General features: G+C 45.1%; 1 protein-coding gene across 9 annotated transcripts in view; it reads left to right on the forward strand.

Moving 5' to 3' along the window:
- SDR39U1 (short chain dehydrogenase/reductase family 39U member 1) overlaps window positions 1-23,027 on the forward strand; it is a 2,065,420-nt gene that overhangs the window by 185,032 nt on the left and 1,857,361 nt on the right. The window contains exon 1 of one of the 9 annotated variants that reach the window (XM_069633776.1): window positions 6,444-6,537. The exons of the other annotated variants lie outside the window; for them this stretch is intronic. The gene's annotated coding sequence lies outside the window, so the exon portion shown is untranslated. Of the gene's footprint in view, window positions 1-6,443; window positions 6,538-23,027 lie in introns of those variants that run through there. 9 annotated transcript variants of the gene reach the window in all.

Genomic DNA, 23,027 nt, shown 5'->3' on the forward strand with positions numbered 1-23,027 from the left:
TAGCGAAATCAGAACTTTGTGAATTGAATGAGCCTTCCAAAATTGTGTGAACTTCCCTTTAGATCTCTATGCTATGACTTTAAGAGCAGAATTCCAATTGGTACAACTCAAGTAACTTTGGTCGGTTCATGGAACCCTTACCTGCTGGAAAGCGGTTGTATTTGGAAAGGTGGGGAGCTTTCCTGACTCCTCTCCTGGCCCTGAGGTATTAAGACCGGGGTAAGGGCGGGGAAACCCTCCTGGGGGAAAAAACCTGTGGTAGTAGTTTGGACTGGTGTCCGAGGATTGGAAGTAGAAGAGGTTCAGAAGAAGATTCAGTAGTAGACTTGTAGCTCTTCAGCATAGAGAAGTATGTATTCCAGTAAATTGTCAACGAGTTTCCAGAACAGCGCACATCGAGAATGGAGAAATCAGGGGAAGAGTGTTACTTAGCGTTGTTTTGTAAACTGTGCAGTTGGTGGCAGTATCAAGGGAAAAATAACACTTAATATGCAGGTTAGAGGAATGTTTAATGGTGTAATATTCTTACTGGAGGAATAATATAATCACATTTAAACTCTGAAGAAATGATGCATGAGTTGCGTAGGTTTGGAATGCAGCTCTTTGTCTGAGAAGAGACGGGTGGCGTCTTCGGTGAAATTGGCTGCTTAAACGTTCCGTCTCCACATGAATGAGGAACTAGTTGCGTATAAAGTTACAGAGGTGACAGCGTAAGAGATTTCCAATCCGAAATCAGGCCTTTTACGTATTAAACAGCGTTCTGTGTCAAAAGAAATGTGGAACGTGTAACAACAATTACCGATGCAGAAAGGTTGTGTTGCGGTAGAGCTGGTAAAGCAATATTGAACAAAAAAGGAAGTGAGAGAAAGACACTAGGAAGGTGAGAAGGGTGAAAACAGGAAGGAAAAAGTATGCACTTACGTATAAGAATATTCTTTCAGCATAGCACAAAGTCAAATTTGTAGCAGCGCGTAGAATGCAATCCATGGAGTGGTTTTAAAGAGAGGGATGGGTGAAGCACACTGTGGCCATGATGGAAACAACTAGACTGGAGAAGGTGAATGGGAAATGCAGGCCCTTTTGATGACATTTTGGAGGAAGAATAAATAGTGTTATTTATGCCATTTGTTCCAAAGGGAATATCCATGTATGACAGTTTGCCCCCCTAGTGGAGAGTAGGGACTTGGTTTCCAGGGACGTGATCTATGAAAACGTCGAATGCATGCAGGCGCATGCACATTGGTAGCCGGTTCCCATGTGCGATCACATAGAGCATATCCTGTCATGGCGACTAGTCATGGGGCCAGTCCTTCCTCATCCCCAGGGTCCCATTGGACCCAGTCCAGGCGCCTCTGGCGCCAGGCTCATGTTAAAGTGTGCTCTGCACACTCTAGGCCTATGGCGTGTGCAGCTGGACCGGGCGTGGCCATGGAACAGAACTGTAAGGCATGTGCTACAGGCCCAAAGAAGGGCAAGTTGGAGTTTGTAGGCAGAGCTAATGGGAGGGGGCTGAAACACCCTATATAAGGCCAGCCCATCCACGTGCCCTCGCTTTGCGTTCTTCTGCTTCCAAGCAACGTAATGCTCTCCGCTGTACTTACCTGTGCCTCACTGGATTTCACAGCCTCATCTTGGAGATACTCCTGGGAACGTTTCTTAACTGCAGTCTTCCGCCCCATCACCGCTAGTGTCTTCACCCAGCTACTATATTGCTGCGGAAGCATCTTACCTGCTGTCAGCCACTCCATCACAGAACACGATTCCTATCTGCTACCAGCTGCTACATCGCTGACCGCGCATCGTACCTGTTGCCAGCCGCTACATCCCTGACCGCGCATCGTACCTGTTGCCATCCGCTAAATCGCTGAGCACGCATCTTACCTGCAACTCGTTGCGGCCTGTGCCGGACTCTTCTTCCTACCTCCATTCCATCATGGTCGGAGACGCCCTCCTGCTACCGCTAATCTTCGAGGACCCGGACACCATTCTTCACTGCCGGCCTGCACCTACAAGGAAATAAGAACAAACAGGTTAGAACTCGTATGCAATCACACGGCCGCATTATACAAGAGACTAAAGTTCCCTTATAAAAACCAACTTACTTGTCACTGTTGAAACTCCATCAGCCTCTAAGGTCTTCTGGACTCTCGTTGATCCAGATTCTCTTCCCGTTGCTATGGAAATGGAATGAGACATTGCAAGAATTACTATTAGACGGAATACAGACATTCTAATCGAACTATAATCATACTAAAGACTTCCCTTATACGTGGATTGGTCGCAGCTGGTATGGATCAACACTCCCACGGGCCAGTGAAGTAACTTGGTCTGTTCTACGCGCCCCTGCTAGGAAAAGCAGGACGGATAGCTCAACATCCCAAAACTACAGGTGAGCTTCTATGGGAAAGTGCTTGCCCACTGCATTCTGACACAAAAGGGCTGGGGGAAGTCATGATATCCCCACTCCATTCTCATTGCCTCTCCTTTTCACGCAGGGGCAACACCCATCTCCTGAGCCGCAGTTCGAACCACTCTCTGAAGGGGGAAGGTGATTTCGAGGAGCCCAGGTCAAGGGAGGGCTCCAACCGTGCCCAAACACCCCCACAGAGACCAGGTGAGCGTAACGTATGCCTTCCAGTCCATGAGATATTGAAGTCGTCATTTGTAGAATCGAGAATCGCATATCCCTACAACTTCACATTCTGGACCTGCTTGAGTGGCAATAGGTGGAGTTTGGTTCTTCTGTGAAAACGGTCTGGGACGTGGGCTTTCAAAAGGGATATGTGAAATACTGGATGTATTCGAGACCATGATTTGGGGAGTCCTATACCATAGGCTACTGGTCCGGTCACAGCTAGAATGGGAATGGGGCCAAAGTACAGGGGAGATAGTTTGGAAGGTACTAAATGGCAAGGTAAAAACCTGGAAGCTAACAACGCTTTGTCTCCAATGTGCTGAATCAATGGTGACCATAATGGCTGTGTGACCATTAGAAGAAGGAAGATCCATAATGGAGTCGGTGGAGATTTATTGCCAGGGTTTGCTAGGAATAGCTGTTTGTACTAATTGACCAAATGGGTGATGGCGTCAGATTTTTGTTTGCGTACAGACAAGGTCACATAGTCTGACGTCTTGGGTGATCTCTGGCCACCAAAAAAGTAGATGAATCAACATTCAAGTTGCTTTGACTCCTCTATGACCGACTATGACAGCATCGGGTGCCATTCAGAGTGCTTCTTTCCTCAGTTTTTCAGTGGGTGTATACAATTGTGAATTGTGGAAATTCAGGCCATCTTCTGGTGTTCGACTATTTCGCATCAAGGTCAGAACTCTTTTCTGAGGGAAGTTAGGTAATCTGTCACTAGAAATAAGAAAGTGGAAACCTTCTTTCTTTGAGAAAGGTTGTTTTGTTGTTGATGGGTTTGCGAGACAAAGCGTCGGCCATGATATTGGATTTTCCTGGAACAAAGGTGAAGTTTATTCTGTAAGAGGAAAAGAAACGTGCCCATCGAGCTTGTCTACTGCTTTGAGTCTCTGTGTATTGCAAATCTCTTAGATTGTGGTGGTCTGTCCTTACTTCTACTGGAAATTGGGCACCAATCAGTAAATGTCTCCATTCTTGAAATGCTCTTTTTATGGCGAACAACTCTTTCTCGAACACTGTAGTTGATTTCGGAACTGGTCAGTGTCTTGGAAAGATAGGCAATGGGGTATTTTTTTCCTTTTTTATCAGTTTGTTTGAGTACAGCTCTTAGATCGTTGGAGGCTTCCGATTCTACAATGAAAAGTTTTTCTTCCTAATACATTTTTATTATTTTCCAAATTTACAAACACAGCACACCCGACAGTGAAAGTTATAAGTGTACAAACATCATATGCATCAACATATATTTACCGCTGCTATCCCATTCCCACCCCCTGTAACTTGAGCTTACTCCATTGCACTTCTAGTCTTACTCCTCTATGCACGCCCCTCCTTCCATGCCCCCGGAGGTTTCGTGTTCGCTTAGACTGACTCATTCTACAATGAAAGGTTGATTGATTTGGCAGTTTCAATATATGAGCGGTAATTAAATACTTTTTTTGAAGCTGAAAAGGCTTTTTGGGTTTCATCTGTCCAAAGGAACTATTGTCCTTTCTTTAAAAGTTTAGTTATTGGAACGATGGTTCGTGAGAATTGGGGAATGAACCTGCGATAAAAGTTTGAGAATCCCAAGAAACTTTGAATCTCTTACACTGATTGTGGGACTGGCAAGTCCAAAACTGCTTGTACTTTAGTAGGATCCATCTGTGTTCCTTGGGCAGATATTATATATCCCAAATAATGAAATCTGTGGCTGGTGGAACACGCATTTTTCCGATTTGGCGAATAAATGATTTTGCTTTAATCAGCGAAGCGCCTCTCGTACATGGAGTATGTGTTCTGGGAGAGATTTAAAGACCAAAATATCGTTGATATAAACTACTACGGAATGAAGTAGTAAATCAGAAAAGACGTGGTCCATAATCCTTTGGAAGACTGCCGGAGCGTTTGTGAGGCCGAATGGCATAACTCTGTATTCATAATGTCCAAAGGGTGTTCTGAAGGCAGTTTTCCATTCATCTCCCTGGCGAATGCAGATAAAATGATAGGCTCCTCTTAAATCCAGCTTAGTAAAAATAGCCACTCCCTTTACTGCTTCTAAGATGTTGGGAATAAGGGGCGTAGGATATTTATCTGGAATGGACATTTTAAGCCCTCTGAAGTCTTTGCATGGCCTTAGTTCTGTGGTGTTTTTCTTGGGAATTAAGAACAAAGATGCTTCTGCAGGTGAATGTGATTCCGTGATTAGTCCATTACGGAGATTGCTTTCTAAATGGTCTTGAGCGGTCTTTTTGTTTGTGAAAGGATGTACATTCGACCAAATGAAATTGTGCAATTGATCTGATTCCAGAAAAAACAATCATCTCATCGATGGGGATGAAGTTCCTTAAATTCAAAGTCTAAAAAATACCTCTTGGTACTCATGGTAGTGATTGGGCAAGGTAACGATGAACTCTATAGGGGTTGGTTTTTGAAGGCAAGGTGGAGGTTGGCGTGTGAAGTCCAACAGATCTTTCCGGCAGACAATGGGTAATAGTGTTCCGAATCCAATTGATATAAGGGTGTGGAGCATTAACCAGGGAAGTCCTAGTATAACAGGATAATGTGCTGCTTTTAATCAGATCAAAAGCGATCTCTTCTTGACGGGACATTATGGACATTACCACTGGGTCTGTATCTTCTTTGATTAAACCCGATGATAATGGAGTTCCATCTAATCCTTCCACTGGGATAAAGGTAGAGCGAGGTCTGTGTGCTATTTTATACTTTTGTGCCCATTCGTCAATGATAATTCCGGTGGCACCACAATCAATTAATGCAGGAACGTTTTCTAGAATCTGATTGGTGAATCTTAAGGATATTTTCACTGCAACCATCTTGGTAGAAGTAGGGTAATTTACAGTTCCTTCCCGGACCATAGTTACCTTTATAACCGGGAGGCAGCATTTCCCGAACGTCTGGGATGAACTAGGGGACAATCTTTAAGTTTGTGGGACAATCTTTAAGTTTGTATGTATTGTTCAGTGAAGGAACACAAAGCCCTAAATTGTGGCATCTAGATCTCTCTTCTGGGGTTGATGGCCCTCCGGTGGTTCGTATTAGCATGGCCTCATCTTCCTTGTGGGACTTCAGGTTAAATCCGATACTTTCTGAGGTTCGTGGGACTCTTATTTTTTTTATTTATCAGCGTGTCGTTCTTGTAGCCGATAATCTAATCTAGTTGCATAACTACTGTAATCATTTCTGCTAAGTTACCAGGACGAAGCATTCTAGAAATCTCGTCTTTTAGTTCTTCGTTGAGTCCTTGTCTGAATAAAGTAATTAGTGCAACATCAGACCAGGCCATATCCTGGGCCATTTGTTTAAACTGGGTGATAAAGGTTAAGGTGTCCATGGAAGCTTGTTTCAAATCTAATAAATGGTCTTGTGCGGACATGACGATTCCACGTCTTCCGAACATTGCTCGAATACTAATAGTAAATCCTGGATATGAATCGCGTATGGTATTATTGGTCGTAACTAAAGGGGTTGCCCAGTCTAGGGCAGCTCCTGCCAGGTTAGAGACAGTATGCCCTACTTTGGTTCTATCCGTGGGACAATAGGCAGGCATAAATGAAAATTGTACAACACAGGAGTCAAGAAATTCTGAGTTTTTTTGCGTTTCCAGCAAATTTACCTCTGGGTAGTGCTCCTGGAGGAACATCAAATTGTGGGGTGAGGGTTTGCAACCAATTGTCTCAGAACAGCATTTTCTGCTTTGAGTTTCTGTATCTCTGTGGTTAGATTTTGCATCCCAACCATCAATTGTTGAACCAGTTGTTCATGTTATTTATTTTAGGTGTTGCTATCTGTTATGACTTTAAGAGCAGAATTACAATTGGTACAAAACAAGTAACTTTTGTCGGTGGGGAGCTTTCCTGACTCTACTCCTGGCCCAGAGGTTTTGACCTGAGGTAAGGTTGAGGAAACCCTGTTGGGGGGAAGGGGGGTGTGGTGGCTGGGGGGGAACCTGTGATGGTAGTTTGGGCTGGTGTCCGAGGACGGTAAGTAGAAGGAATTCAGAAGAAGATTCAATAGTAGACTTGGTAGCTCTTCAGCATAGAGAAGTATGTGTTGTCAATGAGTTTCCAGGACAGCACACATAGAGACTGGAGAAAGGAGGGGAAGAGTTTACTTAGCCTTGTTTTGGAAACTATGCGCAGTTGGTGGCAGGATCGAGGGGAAAATGACCCTTAATGTGCAGGTTAGAGGAATGTTTAATGGTATAATATTCTTACTGGAGGAAAACTATACGTTACTCTGAAGAAATTATGCACGAGTTGCATAGGTTTTGAATGATGCACGAATTGCGTAGGTTTTGAATGCAGCCCTTTGTCTGAGATGGGTAGAGTCTTCTGTGAAATTGGCTGCTTAAACGTTGCGTCTCAGCATGAATGAGGAATGGGTTGTGTGTAAAGTTGTTGTCGGTATTAAGTTAGAGGCCGCAGCGTGAGAGATTTCCAATCGGAAACATATTAAACCGCGTTCTGTGTCAAAAGAAATGTGGACAGTATTACAACACGTTCCACATTTACAACAATTACCGTGACAGAAAGGTTGCGTTGCGGTAGAGCTGGGAAAGCAGTATGGAACGAAAAAGGAAGCGAGAGAAAGACTAGGAAGGCGGAAAGGGTGAAAACTAAGTATGCACTTAGGAATAAGAATATTCTTTCAGCGTAGCATGAAGTCAAATTTGTAGCAGCGGGTTGAATGCAATCCATGGAGTGGTTCTAAAGAGAGGGATGGGTGGCACAAACAGCAGCCATGATGGAAACAACTAGCCACGGTTTGTTGTTTTGTATAGTGGAGCTCCTGCATAGAAATAGAGTTCCAGGTGGTTTTCTTTAATTTCTCAATAAACATCATTGTTGAAACATGTGCTTTTAACACAGCAGTATTTCCCTAAAATGATTCAGTTGATGGGTTGCTTATATACAACTGTCTAGTGTGTGCTCTGCGAACACACCTTGATACAATAGCTTTTATTAATTATGATGCATACGTCTATTCTGAGATCCTATCCAATCTTTTAGCCCCACTTTTACCAAAGTTGATAAATACGGACCATTAGGATTTTATTATTAATCACCAAACGCATGACAATATTTGTAGGGTAATTAACTATATTGAGCTCTACCAGAAAACGTACACTCTCCTAGCATCCATTGCATTAGATGCAATCAAAGCATTCCATAGTATAGACTGGACATATTTATCCAAGGTCCTGACCCCCTTTGGATTTGGACCCAATTCTTACAAATTTCAGCGAACCCTACGCATCCATTCAATGAGGAACCCAATCTCAGTCCGTGAAGGAACGCATCAGGGCTGGCCTTTGTCCTCATTATTATTTGCCCTTGCTCTAGCTAGAACGATTTGCTTGAAGAATTAGACCTAACCCACATGTTACCAGAGTAAGAACGGGCCCTTCTACACTTAAGCTTTCCCTTTTTGCAGACAACAAATTCTCACGATGAAAGACCCTAAATCTACCCTACTAGCAATATGGAAGAATTGGATAATAGTAAGCGTATCTCAGGATTTACCAAAACTACACTAAATCTTCTGTTCTAAACATAACCGCACACAACACTGATGCAATTCAGCGCAGAACAATTTCCTTTCAAGTGGGAAACTGAAAAGCGTTCTTACGCGTTATCATGACACTCTTTAGCGACATAACTTTCTTAGTCTCCTACACAATTTATTTCAGGACCTCGAGCACTGGAAAAAGATTTAGATTTCTTGGTTTGGTATATGTACGGCTGTGGCAGAGTGCCATTTGGCAATGGTGTAGGAGCCTTGGCTTTTTGATTTTTATTAATTTAATATTGTGCGGGTAATTCCATCTCTGAAAGGATAATCTGATTGGATTCCCCTTTCATAAGATCATGTCAAAAGCATAGTGTGTAATTGCCTGATCAGCAGCACCAGCTCTACCATTGACAGAAAGAAGCTTCAGAGGTCCAAGGTACCTATTTGAAAGCTGCAGTGACAGCCACGTCTCTGCTGCTCAGGGGCTGCATTGAAGATCTATTTAAGAGGTGCACCTCTGTTCTAAAACCCTAGAATTATGAGTCTACCTCCTGGTGTCGGAACGGTCTTAGAAAAGAAGCCATACCGGAGTTATAGTGTGGTGGCTGGTAATCTCAGAACTACTGCCACAAAGGCAGCCACTCCACAGGAAGCTGGCCTCTGAACAGGAATCCAAGGGTATACCCATTCACAAAAGGCTTGACTTCACACAAGGGTGCTGTATTTCAAAGGGCCTTTGATCCTATTGAGAAGGGAGGGGGTAGGGTTAGAGCAAACACTGGGAGATCTATACAGATGAAGGAAGATATCACCATCTTGTTTCTCTCTACCTCTCTCCTTCCTGTCCCCTCTACTTCCTTTAGCACAAAGTACTTTGTATATGATGTCAGAAGGGCAAAGTCCACTTAGTTTAAGAGTGGGAATTGAACCCCTAAAGAAGGCTAGCTGTAGTACAATCACCTGTGGATTTTTACTTGAAAAAAATAAAATTAAAAAGGGGTCTCGCACCATTTCTTTGATTCACTCTTGAACATAAACCGGAGAAAGAATGAATTGGACCTCTGTTGGGAGAGTTGATCTCTTCAAAGTCCTCTGCTGGTGAGGTGAAGACTGAGTGCCCAGGGCAGAGGCAAGCTCTGTCCCCTAACCTTCCCCAGAGACCATTGGGGATGACCTGCTAATGGGACTAGACCTGCCCCTCTGCCAGATACATCAGTACCCAGGGCCGCACTGCGTTGTAGTGAAAGGGGTCCCTAACGTCTATGGAAACAAGGTGAGTCACCACACACGATAGATACGCCAGACACAAGATTGTATTCCCAAAGCTAGGGTTTATTGCAAAGCAAAAGTCTCAGTTGGCCAACTCGGTCTCACGCCCTGCAACGTGTATCTCTAGACCTCGAGGGACGCAAGAGAGTGATATGATATGATAGTTTATTTATATAGCGCCTATACACAATGTGTTTCAAAGCGCTTCAAGGCAAGGGAGGGAACAAGGGGAAAATACAACCACATTCTTACAGGCCATGAACAGTAAGGATGTGAAATTAACTATCATACTCAGCCTGACGACATTTCAGATAGTGCAAGAGCTAAGACATAGATAAGGAAGGGAGCGGGAGAGTGGGAATAAAATGGAAACGGACAGGCGACTACCGTACTAGGCCTGACGACATTTCTGGTAGAGCCGGAAAAAAAACAAGAGGTGAGGGAGAGGGGTGCAGAAAGGTAGGGGAGGAACAAAACAAGCGACTATCATATTAGGCCTGACGACATTTCAGATGGTGCTGGAGGGGGGTGGGGAGGAAAAAACCAGTAAGGGTAGGGAGGAGGTTACAGAAGAGGTTGCTATCATACTAGGTCCAGGGACAATTCTGATAGAGTAAGTGCATAGAAGAAAGTAAGGGGAGGAGATAGGAAAAGGAAGAAGGGAAAGGAGGAGAGAATAGGGAGTTAGCAGTCAAGAGTGGAGAAGCAAGAGGGGAGAGTGAATACAATTGCAGAAGTCAGTAGTAACACATAATGTTGCAAGCCAGGATACAAGACGAAGATGGGAAAAGCATGAATCAGGGCCACCATGAGTACAAGATGCAAAAGAAGTTCACCATGAGAGTTGAGAAAGGGTGACGCATCATGAATGAATGAAGTCCATAAAAGTCAAATCCAGTATTGGCCACAAGACGGTGACGGTGAAACCAGAATGTATCAGGACAGACTCCTGCAGAAGTAGGCTTGAGTGAGGTGAGGGGGAGCAGGGTAGAAGAATCAAGCAAAACAGGCAAAACCTGTGTGTGAGAATGGGGGGGGCACAAGGGAACATCACGAGGGGACCAGAGGGATCAACACATGTTGGTGCATGCCTACCTGCTGTCTGAGCAGGGGATCGGGCCCTGGGTCCTCCAGGTCCAGACAGGAATTCCCCTTTTCTTTGTCTGCTCTTCGCTTAGGACGCCCGGGCGAGAGACGCCCTTGATCTAATAGTTAAGAGCAGGAAGGAAGAGGCAGGGCTAAGAAGGTGGGTGGTGTTTGCTAAGTGGTGAAAAGGAGCAGCAAACAGGAAGGCACCAGGTGGGCGGGGCTTGATGAGTGGTGAAAAAGAGCGGCAGGCAGGAAGGCACCAGGTGGGCGGGGCTTGCTAAGTGGTGAAAAAGAGCGGCAGGTAGGAAGGCACCAGGTGGGCGGGGCTTAGACCAGGTGACCTAGATCCGCTTGCACCTGCTACACATCTGCAAATGAAAAGAGGCTGGAGGGCTCCTTAAGTAGGGAAAAAGAGCAGCAAACGGGAAGGCACCAGGTGGGCGGGGCTTGCTAAGTGGTGAAAAAGAGCAGCAGGCAGGAAGGCACCAGGTGGGCGGGGCTTAGACCAGGTGACCTAGATCCACTTGCACCTGCTACACATCTGCAAATGAAAAGAGGCTGGAGGGCTCCTTAAGTAGGGAAAAGGAGGAGCAAACAGGAAGGCACCAGGTGGGCGGGGCTTGCTAAGTGGTGAAAAAGAGCGGCAAACAGGAAGGCACCAGGTGTGTGGGGCTTAGGCCAGGTGTCCTAGATCCACTTGCACCTGCTCCCCATCTGCAAACGGAAAAGAGGCTGGAGGGCTCCAATAAGTAGGAAAAAGGAGCGGCAAACAGGAAGGCACCAGGTGGTCGGGCTTGCTAAGTGGTGAAAAAGAGCAGCAGGCAGCAAGGCACCAGGTGGGCGGGGCTTAGGCCAGGTGACCTAGATCCACTTGCACCTGATCCCCACCTGCCCATCTGAGTGAATTACGTACATCAGTTACATATATACAAAATGCATATCAAACAATCAGCTATGACATGTTTAACACCCCCCTTTTATTGGGTTTCTTTGAACTTGGTGTGATGATGGACATCTCCGACAACTATGACACCTTCAAACATCTATTCTAGTAACAATTTGCAATTTATGAGTGCGGAGGCATCTTTCAGTTGTTGAATAGAACACAGCGCTTCTGTTCTTGGAAACGAGCTACATACGGGGGGAGAGTTGCATTCCGGACCTTGCTATCTATTAGGTGCTAATCGTGTCCTGGGAGCCGACATGCTCTAGCGGGGCTCAGCAAAGGGGGGGCTGTAAGAAAAGCATAATTCAAGCCTTTAGCTGTATTATTCTAACATATTCTACCATAAAACGAGACTGGCTGGCAGTTGCGAAATGATTAAATGCCCTGCAGCTCTGCTTCAAGGCTACATTCGGGAGGGAGCCGGGCATTCTTCCTGGCGCTGCCTACGTTGGGTTTCAACAAACTCTTGTTATCCTTACGGCCCTGCGGCCTTGTCCTTTTTACGTACAGACAACAATGTTTTACAGTCGAGCAGTGTAAGCAGAAAATGTACTGCGAAGCAATAGGAACAGAAAGCAATGAGCAATGGTTAGAAAACAAAATGGCGATTCTTGTTGCATCAAAATGGCCGTTCATTGGAAAACTCGAAAACCTATATTCTGTTATATCGTGCATGAGACGGTTGGCCCACGGCCACCAAAATACGTTTGCGGTCACAAAGTAGAGGTATCCATTTTTCTAGACTGACAGTAGGACTCCTGCAGTTGTGGACCAACCTTCGTAGTGCTTGCAAGAAAAAGGACCAAACCGTATCATTGGGCCCCTGGATTGGGACTCCCAGCAACCAGAGGACCAACACAGCCAGGAAACCTGCGTTCCTACCGTCCAACATTTCGAGCTGTGATTTTAAACCCATTCGACCTCAAACCTACAGGACCCTCCGGAGCTGCTGTTGGCACTCTACCTCTTCAAGCTACCATCTGGGCATTCAAAGCTGTTTGCGACACCGTGCTAGCCTAGCACGTTCTTGCCTCAGCTCGAACTACACACTCAACATTGCATCTGCCGCAGCTCAAACAGCCTGCATCTTTTCTGATTGCTATCGGCAGTCGAACCGACCCTCGTGGTCCATGGAGCCCCAAACGCTGAACTGCGTATCAAGTCTTCAGCCTTTGTCATACCAACTAACTGACCCTGGAGGCCATTACGATCCGCAGCTCCTCAAGCACATGGTCAAACCAATCCAGTGGAACTGCACATCCAGTTTCCAGTATCTTTGCTGTCGAACCGACCCTGGTGGCCCTTATGATTCGCCCTTCTCAAGCTGCAGAATGCTGCAAGCCCCTTTTCAAACCCAGCTTGACACCGCTCCCTATCTAGAATACCATGACTGCTGCTACGAACAGATGAACTGCACCTTCGAACAAATGCTTCATTGCACTGCGCCAGCTTTCTGCGTCATTGCCCCTGCTCGAACTTAAAACTCATTGTTGCACCCCTTGTCTTCAAATCGCTTCTTCGAAATGCCAGCACCTTAATGCAGACCTTCATCAGCAGTCAACCAGATCCTGGACGAAACTTTGAACCGCGATCTTCGAACACTGCACTTGAGCCATTCGACTTCAACCGCGCATCCAGGCAGTAGCTGCTTCACAAATGAACCAACGCTAATGGCCTTCACGATCCACACTTAAAAATTAAAACTTTATTGATACAATGGTCATGTATCAAGCACAGTAAATAACCGTAACATATTTATGGCAATCAGCATAACAAATCAAGACAGTGGTTTAAAACATTCACAGGTGAACACTTTCTGGGTTCCGATGCTCCATTTCTCAGAGTTCGATCCAGTCATTGGGGTCCAAATGTCTTTAGGGTGGGATCTGTAGGGCAGAGAGACAACACACTTCTCTTCACACATATGTTAATTCATGCAGCCAGTCCACCATTTATTTTATTTCTAGCATTTTAAAATGCACCTTTTCGCCACAGCACAAGTAACATTGAAAAATCTTCTTGTGGTCTCTGAGATTTTCCCAATATCCCCAAACAAGTATTTAAGTGGGGTGGGGTGAGGCAAGGGGGGAATATTTACCATGTCATGAGTAGCCTCAGCTACACTACCCAAGAATGTCATCATGCAGGGACACAACCAATACATGTGTTAAGCGTCCGCCTGTGGAACTACGCACTTTAAACATTCACCCGTATGATCAGGAGTAAACTTAGCCATTTTAGCAGGGGTGTAGTGCAGCTGGTTCAGTAGCTTAAATTGCATCAGGCGCAGACGTGCATTCAGGGATACAGCCTTAGTTAGTTGACAATACTTACTCCATTTCTTACGCTTACTAGTGCCCAAGTATATGGTGTTAGAGTAGTCCAATTTTGAGAGTATAAGTGCTCTAGCCGGGGTGATACAGCTGCTGGTGGACAAGAAAGGCCTGCGCCTGCACACATTAATAAGCTTGGAGGTGTAGGCTGTTGCTGAGGCTGTCGCATTAACTTGTCTGGAGAGGGAGAGGGTGGAATCTGGGTAAACCCCTAAAGTTTTGACATCATTAAAGACTTTAATATTATCCCCATCAATGTTAAAGGAGTTGTCCTGGGCGTCTAGTTTAAGTCAATGTTTTGAGCCGATAAATAATAGCTCGGTCTTGTAGTGGTTTAGGCATATACCGGTGTTAGCCATCCATGCCTGTATTCTGAGGTAAATTTCATTCAGTAGTTTGGAATCTTTGTCATATGAGCCTGAGAGTTATGAGGATTTGCGTGTCATCTGCATAGTTTGTGTAAGAGACACCCAAACCGTCTAAATGGTTGAACAATAGCTTTGTAAAAATGTTTTATAGGGTGTGGGAGACGCAGGAGCCCCGAGGGAGTCTGCATGTGATTGGGGCAGGTTCTGCTAAGGCCATGGGTGCGAAAACGCTCATAGTTCTGTCTGAGAGGAAAGACTGAATCTAGGAGGCAGCTTTGGGAGAGAAGGAAGCTGAAGAGGTCAAGTGTTTAGTTACGATATTGTGGTCAATTAAATCAAAAGCTGACAAGTGGAGCAGGAGAAGTAAGGCCAGATTTCTATTATCTTTAGATACGTCCATCTGGATTTTTAAATCCAAGAGGGCTGTCTGAGTGCCGTGTCTTGGTCTAATCCCTGATTGGCGAAGGCCTAGAAGGTTATTAAGTTTGAGATGGATTTGAATTTGTATGTATGCCACTTTGTCCAATATTTTCTAAAGAAAAGGTACAATAGTTATAGGTCTGAAATTGGTGGGAATACTCGGGTTGAGATTAGGTTTTTTTAAGGAGTAGCATGACCCAAGAATCTTTGAGATTGTTTGGGACAGTGCATGATTCCAATGAGGAGTTGATGAAGGAGGTGATGAATGGAGCAAATTCTTTTGCTCCCTCCTTTGATTGTTGCTGGGAAAATGTCACCTTGACATCTTGAAGGTTTCAAACTTGATACAATAGCTTCTACTTCTTTAATGGCGACAGGGGTGAATTCAAATGAATTGCAGGGTTTGGGGGGAACGATGTGGATCGCACTTGGTTTGAAGCTAGAAGAGAGGGTGAGTTTTTTTGCTTCTATTTTGCCTTGTAATAAAGCAGTTTGGTCTAGGAGGGCCTTTTGGATGTTGGCACACCACGAAACATCTTTAATGCAAGATTTAACGCGAGGGGCTGGTGACTCCAACTCTCTCAGAATGGTAAATAGCTCTTTGGAGCTGGACTTAGCATTTTGGATTCTGTCGTTGAATGTGTTCCTTTTAGTTTTCAGGATGGCGGCTTTGTAGGCAGTAGTTTTTTTTTCTCCAGTTGTCTTTGTAAGATCTTATGGATTTGCAAAGGGCTTTCAAGTCTAGATAGAACCACTTGTTGAGGTGTGCTGCTGACTTCACTTTTCTCATTTTAAGTGGGGCTATTTTGTCTAGGCCTTGTAGAAGATTGCGATTATACAGGTCCACCAAAGTGGCCGGGTTATAATCATTATTCTCATGAGGGTCAGTGATAGGCTTAAGTAAAGGAAGTAGGTTCTCCAGAGTGACCAAGCGATTGTTGTGGGTTAAGGCGGGAGGTACTTGTATGTCCCTAGGTGGAGAGCGGCAGGAGTCCTGAATGGAGAAGGATATGACGTGGTGGTCAGACCACGCACAAGGAGAATTGGAGAGGATCTTGATTTTGCAGTTTAGGTCTGCTAAGCAATCCAAAATTCTGCCTTTGTTATGCGTTAGTTCGGAAATGTGGCGTGAGAAACCAAGCTCAGAGAGTGTTTTCAATGGCTGTAGCATTTGCATCCTGAATGTCATGTAGCCCTAGGTTGAGATCTCCCAGTAGCATGATTTGGGATCCAGGTTTGGTGTTCTGAGTGAGAAGGAGTGAGATATCTTCTTCAAAGGAGGAGATGGGGCTTGGGGGTCTGTACAAGAGGTGGATGAGTAAAGTATGCACAGCTGAAAGCAGGAATTTGACAGTCGTTTTCCCGAAGAGAATGAGTCGTTAGATGCTTCTCTAAGGCCAAGTTGGTTTTTGGCAATAAAAGCTACTCCCCCCCCCCCCCACCTCTACTGGAAGATCTATCATATCTGATGATTGTGTAGTTTTCGGTGATGCTAATGAGAGGGAGGGGCCTGCGGCTGGTTGTAATCAGGTTTCTGTGACTGCTAAGAAGTCTAGGTGGTTGGATGAGGTAAGGTCTGCTATTTCTAGCACATGAGCATCAGGGACCTGGCATTGATGAGGGCACCTTTGATATAAGGTGACTTAGCTAGGGGAATGCTTGTAGAGAGAATTTGGGTGCCTGAGGAGGCAAGGTATTGTTAGGAGTGTTGTGAGCAGTGTGGACTGAAGTAGGTGTTGTCTGAGAAGTCTTGTCACGTGGGAAAGTCTTTCGGTAGTTGTTGTTCAGCCATATTGTGCTAGTGCAAGAACCTAGCCTAACCTTTCCAAGGCCAGTTGGGCAAGGTATGTTAGGAGTAGGAAGTGAGGCGAAGCGTAAAATCCATTGAGTATGGGAGAGAGGGCAGTTGCTGCTAGTTAAATCTTCAGTATTGCAGGTCGGGGGGAGCGAAAAGGGCCAGGTCACTTCTCTTCTCGCCACCCTCTCAATTCCTGACACCTTTCTCCTTCGGATGAACTGCGGCGCCTGCTTAGCCGTCTCGTTGTGCTGTCTGCCATACTTGCCTTGCTCGTACTGTGTTTTCTTGTGCCACCTTTTATCCCTGTGGGGAAAGGAAAGGGCCATATGGTGTGTGTGATTTGGGTTAATTGCCTGACTTTGCCTGCCCCTTGGGTTGGGACATGTCAGGTAAACAGGTTTAACATTAGTCTGTTTACATTGCAAAGAAGTGTTTGGGTTGAAAAGGGAAGGTGATCCAGTTCTTGAACATCCTATGGGATAGGTGTGGAAAAAGGTATTATAGGAAATGGTAGCTTTCTTGATAGGATTCTTGATAAACTTAGAAGGGGGAGATTGGTAGATTTTGTGAAATGAACAGGAATGACCAGGATTCTTATCGGGAACTAAACGAGGGGAATTGTGGGAACGGTAGTGTTGGGGTCGAAGCGTACCAAGAGTTCGGAAAATAATGATTAGGAGTATTAGGATAGGGAACGGGAAAGAGGGGATTCTGGGAGATGTCATTTTACTTTGTTCCGAGACAGTTCTTACCAAGTTGGTCAGACAGAGGGGTTGTTGGATTTAGGCAGGATAGATTTAATGGGAGGAAGCGTGGCAGAGGTATTATAGCCTATAAAAGCCTCTGAGATGTAGTCCGCCTCTTCCTCTACCCCAGTATAGTACGGTCTCACCAGGGGCATTCCCCCGAGCATAACGCTGGGATCCCACAACCAGGTGATCCTCCCCCACTGGTCCACCCCGAGGTACTGGATCTAACAACGATGGCCATGTCCTGGCCACATGGATTTCTCAGTGCTTATAAAAGAAGCATGGATCTTTCACACCTCATGGTCTCCACCTACACTTCATGCTTAAAAGTTGCACTCCCTCTCGTCGGAAACAAATATTCGGAGGGACCTCAACACGTGAGGGATCATGGGTACAGGGTATGTCACACTAGGGATACTAAATATACTGAATCTAAGCAGATACAAGCATCAGAAATACGATTACGGTGAGTAATGTATCCCATAATAGTGGTATCACCCAGCGTTGCCCGGGTCTGTAGCTGACATGCACATGGGGGTCTGCTTTAGCCTTGTGTATGTTTTATTGCGTCAGAACTTACTATTTTTGAAAAATCGCAAAATTGGCAATTTCTTGAAAATGCCTATACAGATGGCACAGGGCTGGACCAAACTCCACCCCTGTGCATGGTGAATGGGTGGGGTTGGTCAGATTTCACGATCACCAGTACACCAAAGACTGGTATGCTAACCATAGGCCAATATTTCAGCCCACCAACTGTTATGGGGCTGTAGCCTACCCCGAACATACAAACACACTTTCACAAACATATATGTATTATTTTCTTTTGGTATGCTAGGTTAAAGGTCCTTATACCGTGCCCTGTTGCCACCTGTGTGGTCTCTTGGTGCTCTGCCAGCTCTGTAATACAAGGAGGGTGTCGGGTATGTTAGTAGGACTGCGTTGGAAAAAGAGCCAGATAGCTGTGATGTGCTGTTGGCAGCTTCAGTTCAGAGAATCCGGTCACTTAGTGTAAGGTATTTTTTGGTTGGTAGACTGTTGGTTGTCGCCATGTTGTGTTGGGTGAGATGTGTTGTTTGTTTTGGTGTTGTGAAGTGCGTCCGGTTTGTGGCCCTATAGAGGTATAAAAATTATTATTATTTAGCATTTATATAGCGCTACAAACCCTCAAGCATCTGAGCGCTGCTTATTACCCACGGTGTGTGGTGCTCATTTATTGACCTCGGAAGGATGAAAGCCTGAGTTTGGCTCTGCCGGGATTCCAACTTGCGTCAGCAGGCTCTGCACAGATGTCAGAGCGCACGCTCTACTCGCTGTGCTATCAAACCAGCAGGTATGCTGATGTTTAGTTCAAAGTTTGAGAAGGTGTATGCAGAATGGTTAGTCAGTACATTTCCGTTCATTCTGATGTGTCGCCATTACCACCCCCACGAGTTCCTCCAGGAGTGATGTTTTCCTTGTGCCCCGCGGTCAGTCCGTGAGCTGCACGGTTTCTGCGTCCAGCCCCATTCCTTTGTCTGACAAATTTCACACCCTCTGTGGTCCGATTAAGTGTGACACATCTCCCTCCCCTGTTTCCACCTTTTGGTTTTCTATCTGGATGAGATGCACTTTTGTTCTCCAACTACCCTTGCAAGTTAGGTGCCTCTTCTCCCCTGTCTTCTACTCCGGTGCGGCCCACTCTCCACTCCTTTTCTATTTGTGTGTTCTTTGCATTTATTCATAGACCTAGGTCTCTAATAGTTTGTGCGGGTAAGGAATGTTTGAGATCGGTCTGTAGTTTGAGAGGTCTTCGATAGCGCCTGTAGTATCTTTGAGGAGCAGTTTGATGAAGGCAGATTTGACGGCTCGTGGTACTCTTCCCGTTGAAAGTGACAGATTGAAGAGGTTTAGGTAGTATTCCGGTGGTGACCCTGTGTAAGGATTGATTTGTAGATGTCTTGTGAAAAACAGGGGTTCATTTGGGAACCTCCCTTTATGCATTTGTTCACCAAGCTGCAGAATTGTGCTCTTGACATTTGGGGTGAAACTGTTCATTCTCTTCTGTGGTCATGGGGTTGGTTGGAAGTGGTGAACAGGCTTGTTGATTGGTCTACTTTGTATTATCCGATGTATGTTGGTGATTTTACTCTTAAAGTGATCTGCCAGATCATCAATTATTTTTTTGTTGTTGCGAGAGCTCTGTTGTGTTATTGCATCCAGGGGGATTGACCATCTCATTTATGATGTTGAATAGTTCTTTCGAATGGATTGTGTCCTCCCACGTATTCCTTATCTTTGATATTTCCAATATCCCAGCTTTGCTGCTTTGAGCCAAAAAAACGTCAGAAGGGGGTGCTGTGCATCGATACCTGTTGAGTCGATTTCCCTCGGAGGCGTCTCTACATTACCGCAGGTATATAGCATGCGCAGTGCCCGTTGGCCTCAGTTCCGTTTTTTCCGTGCTTACAGCTCTGGATGCAGCACGCTTTGTTCCTCACAGGAATATCTTCGAATCTTCTTCAAAATATCTTCACTATCTCAAGTTCCGACAGGAAATGGCTTTGTCTTCAGCGTCATCCATTCCTCGATCCGGCTTAAAAAAATGCTATGACTGTGGAGCAAAGATGTCTGTTGCGGACCCTCACAGGATCTGCCTGTGGTGTCTGGGGTCAACTCATTTGCCTTCGGAGTGCGAGGACTGCCTATTTATGACGGCCAAAGCCCTGAGAGAGCGTAGAGGGAAGCTTACGGCAGATAAGTCCCAAATATTCCCTTCTACTTCATCAATGCAAAAGACCTCAGACGAGTCGAGGACAGTTTCTCCACGTTGGAAAAAGTCCAAACGTTCCCGTTCACAAAGTGGTTCACACCATTCGTCGACTCCGAGACACAGAAAGAAACGGCATCATAGATCACCTATTCCACATCTTCGAGTTCACCAGAACGGGTCATTTGCCACACTAAATCCATTTCACCGGCCCAGTGGGTGGAGTTTAGACTCTGAATGTTAAAGGTTTTCGAGAACGCGGCCTTGCCCCCTAAAGGCAATGCTCCGGTCGAAAGAGCTGCTGCCTCACACCGACTCCAACCTGCGCCTACCAGAACACTCACATTACATGGTCTCCGCGAGCCCTGATGCAACGTCCTCCCTTAAGACACTATCCTTGCCCCCGCCCAAACGGCATGACTTCACTATGAATTGGCCATTGTCCAACCTACCTGTAACACTGCTGTATAGAGTTTAACCAATGAACAGTTGTACTCACTATACTATGCGCTGCCTGGCACGTGCGTCCTACCGTTCATGCAAGTCCTGCCATTACGCTACCATATTGTCTAACAAACGCTAACACATTGACCTTAACCCCTCTGTGTCTACACTGATGTTACCCTATGCTTACTTCAGCCTACTGTGAATGTATTGATTTTAGCCTGCTCTGTGAGCACATTGATTCTAGCCTATGCCTAACTTTGGTCTACTGTGCCAAACCTGAATCTAATCTATTACAGATAACCATTCCTAGCCTGACCACTACCTGACCTCACTCACGCCAACTAGGTCTCAGCCTTAGACCACCTTACCCTATTCCCTGTAACCGGCACTAACCGCTGCATGATGTATGTCAGCACAACTTTGCTGTTATCTGCTCCCTTGCTGCTCTTACAATTAATATTGATAACCATGGACCAAATTAAATTTGCACCTTGCCCTATTATGAAAGAAATACTAGGCTTCGTGCTAGATTTTCCTCCTTCTACGAACCCATTTTGACTAGCAATACCCACTTAAACCACAGCACCAACCCTAAAAATACCACTCGGAACTAGGCGCAAGCATATCTACAAACAGCTGCAGATGCCAAATTGAAAGAATTTAGACCAGCAACTTTAAATACCCAAAGCCTACCTAAAACGACTACAATAGCGGGAGCACTGATCAATGCGAGATATGTCGTTGCCCATGCCACCAAAATATCCAATATCCTAACATCAGATAACCTCGACCTTATAGCGGTCACAGCAACCTGGCTACATGAGGCAGCAGGTCCAGCGCTTTCCTTAACGATACCCAAAGAGTATCAACTCCTAAGAATGGACAGACCTAACGCTAGAGGAGGTGGCTTAGCTATCATTGCTAAAACCAACCTGGACTTAAGACTATCCATGCTACCCCCACTAAAATCCTGTGAACTACTATCAGCGAAACTGCCTATATCCCCATGTCGCACTTAACAATTTATCTTATATATAGGCCACCAGGGCCCTTAGGCTCCTTTGAAGAGGACATATCTAGCCTCTTAGCTAGCAATACAAAAGAGACATCACAGACCATTAACCTAGGTGACCTCAACTTAGGATTTAAAACCCGGATGCCAAACAAGCTCAAGCGATAGCCACCATGCTTGATGAACATGGTCTCACCCAAAAAGTCCTGACCCCTACCCACGATAAAGGCAGGACATTAGACTGGGTAGCCACCTCAAACTGCCCAACTACGATCACCAAAATTACACCCCAACCTTGGACTGACCACTTCCTAATTAGCTTCAGTTTAATACTCAATAAAGAAGTAAACAAAGAAAAAATAACAGCACCTTCACTCCCCTCAAGATCAAGGAAAAATATCACACCAGCCAACAGCTTACCTCTTATCCTTCTAGTGATTAATGCCCTGTCAAGCAATTCTGATCCAGATACGCTGGTGGACTCCTATAATGATACTATGGCCAAGGTCCTAGATACCATTGCCCCACTTAAGATTCACAAGAGTAAACGGACTCACCTCAACACCTGGTTTACCCCTCACCTAAAAGAACTTAGACTGGAAAAAAGGAAGGTAGAAACCATATGGCAACATACCCCAACAGAAGAAAATAAACTCAAACTCCAACTCTGTGCCACCAACTACAAGAAGGAAATCATCTAAACCAAAAAACAAGTCTAAAATGAAAGAATCTCCAAAGCATGCTCCAATATTAAGGAATTATTTGTGATCCTGCAACAATTAGAATCTCCCATGCCTCCACCGGACAATGTACCTAAAGACAAGCAATGGTGTACTAACATTCAAAATGCCCTAGCAAATAAAATAAAAACACTAAAAACCAAAATTTCAATAAAAAAAGCCTCGCTTCCACTCATGGAAACGCCAACTATTTCCACCCACATTAACAAGCCCAACCTAGCACCATTAAAATTTTCCAAAGTCTCCATTCAGGAAACTGAAAACATGATTGCCTCACTAAAGCCATCAAACTGCAAAGGCGACAACTGCCCGGCACAAATAATTAAGGATGCAGCCAGAGACTTACCCCCTTTATCTCGAAACTAATTAACGCCTCCTTTTTATCTAATACCGTCCCAAGCAGTTTAAAAGAATCCTGGTACTACCCCTTCTTAAAAAACAAACTTTAGATCCATCCATCTCCACAAACTACAGGCCTATCACAACAGTCCCTTTCCTCCTGAAGATAATAGTGGCCTATCTTCAAATTCAAAAGTACTGTGAGACCAACCAACTATTAGGCTCCCGCCAATCTGGGTTCAGACCTCAGCACGGCACAGAGATGGCATTAATAGACCTTAAAGCCCAAATCGATGAGCTTAACGACAAAGGAAACGCAGCTATGCTACTCCTCCTTGATCTGTCTGCAGCATTCGAATTGGTGGACCATGCAGTATTATGCAAACACCTAGCATCGGCCGCCCACTTTTCAAGTGAAGCTATAGCCTGGGTCCAGTCCTTTCTTGACAACAGAAGCATGCAAGTCTTCTCCACCTCAGCATCTGCAGACCCAAATCAAACAACATGTGTAGTCCCCCAGGGCTCATGTCTCACCAACCATGTATAATATCTTTACTAAGCCTTTATTCAACAAATTGGACAGACTGGGTGTCACCTACACAAACTATGC

This window comes from Ambystoma mexicanum, chromosome 13, assembly GCF_040938575.1.
Source record: "Ambystoma mexicanum isolate Mex_15411 chromosome 13, UKY_AmexF1_1, whole genome shotgun sequence".
Lineage (NCBI taxonomy): Eukaryota > Metazoa > Chordata > Amphibia > Caudata > Ambystomatidae > Ambystoma > Ambystoma mexicanum.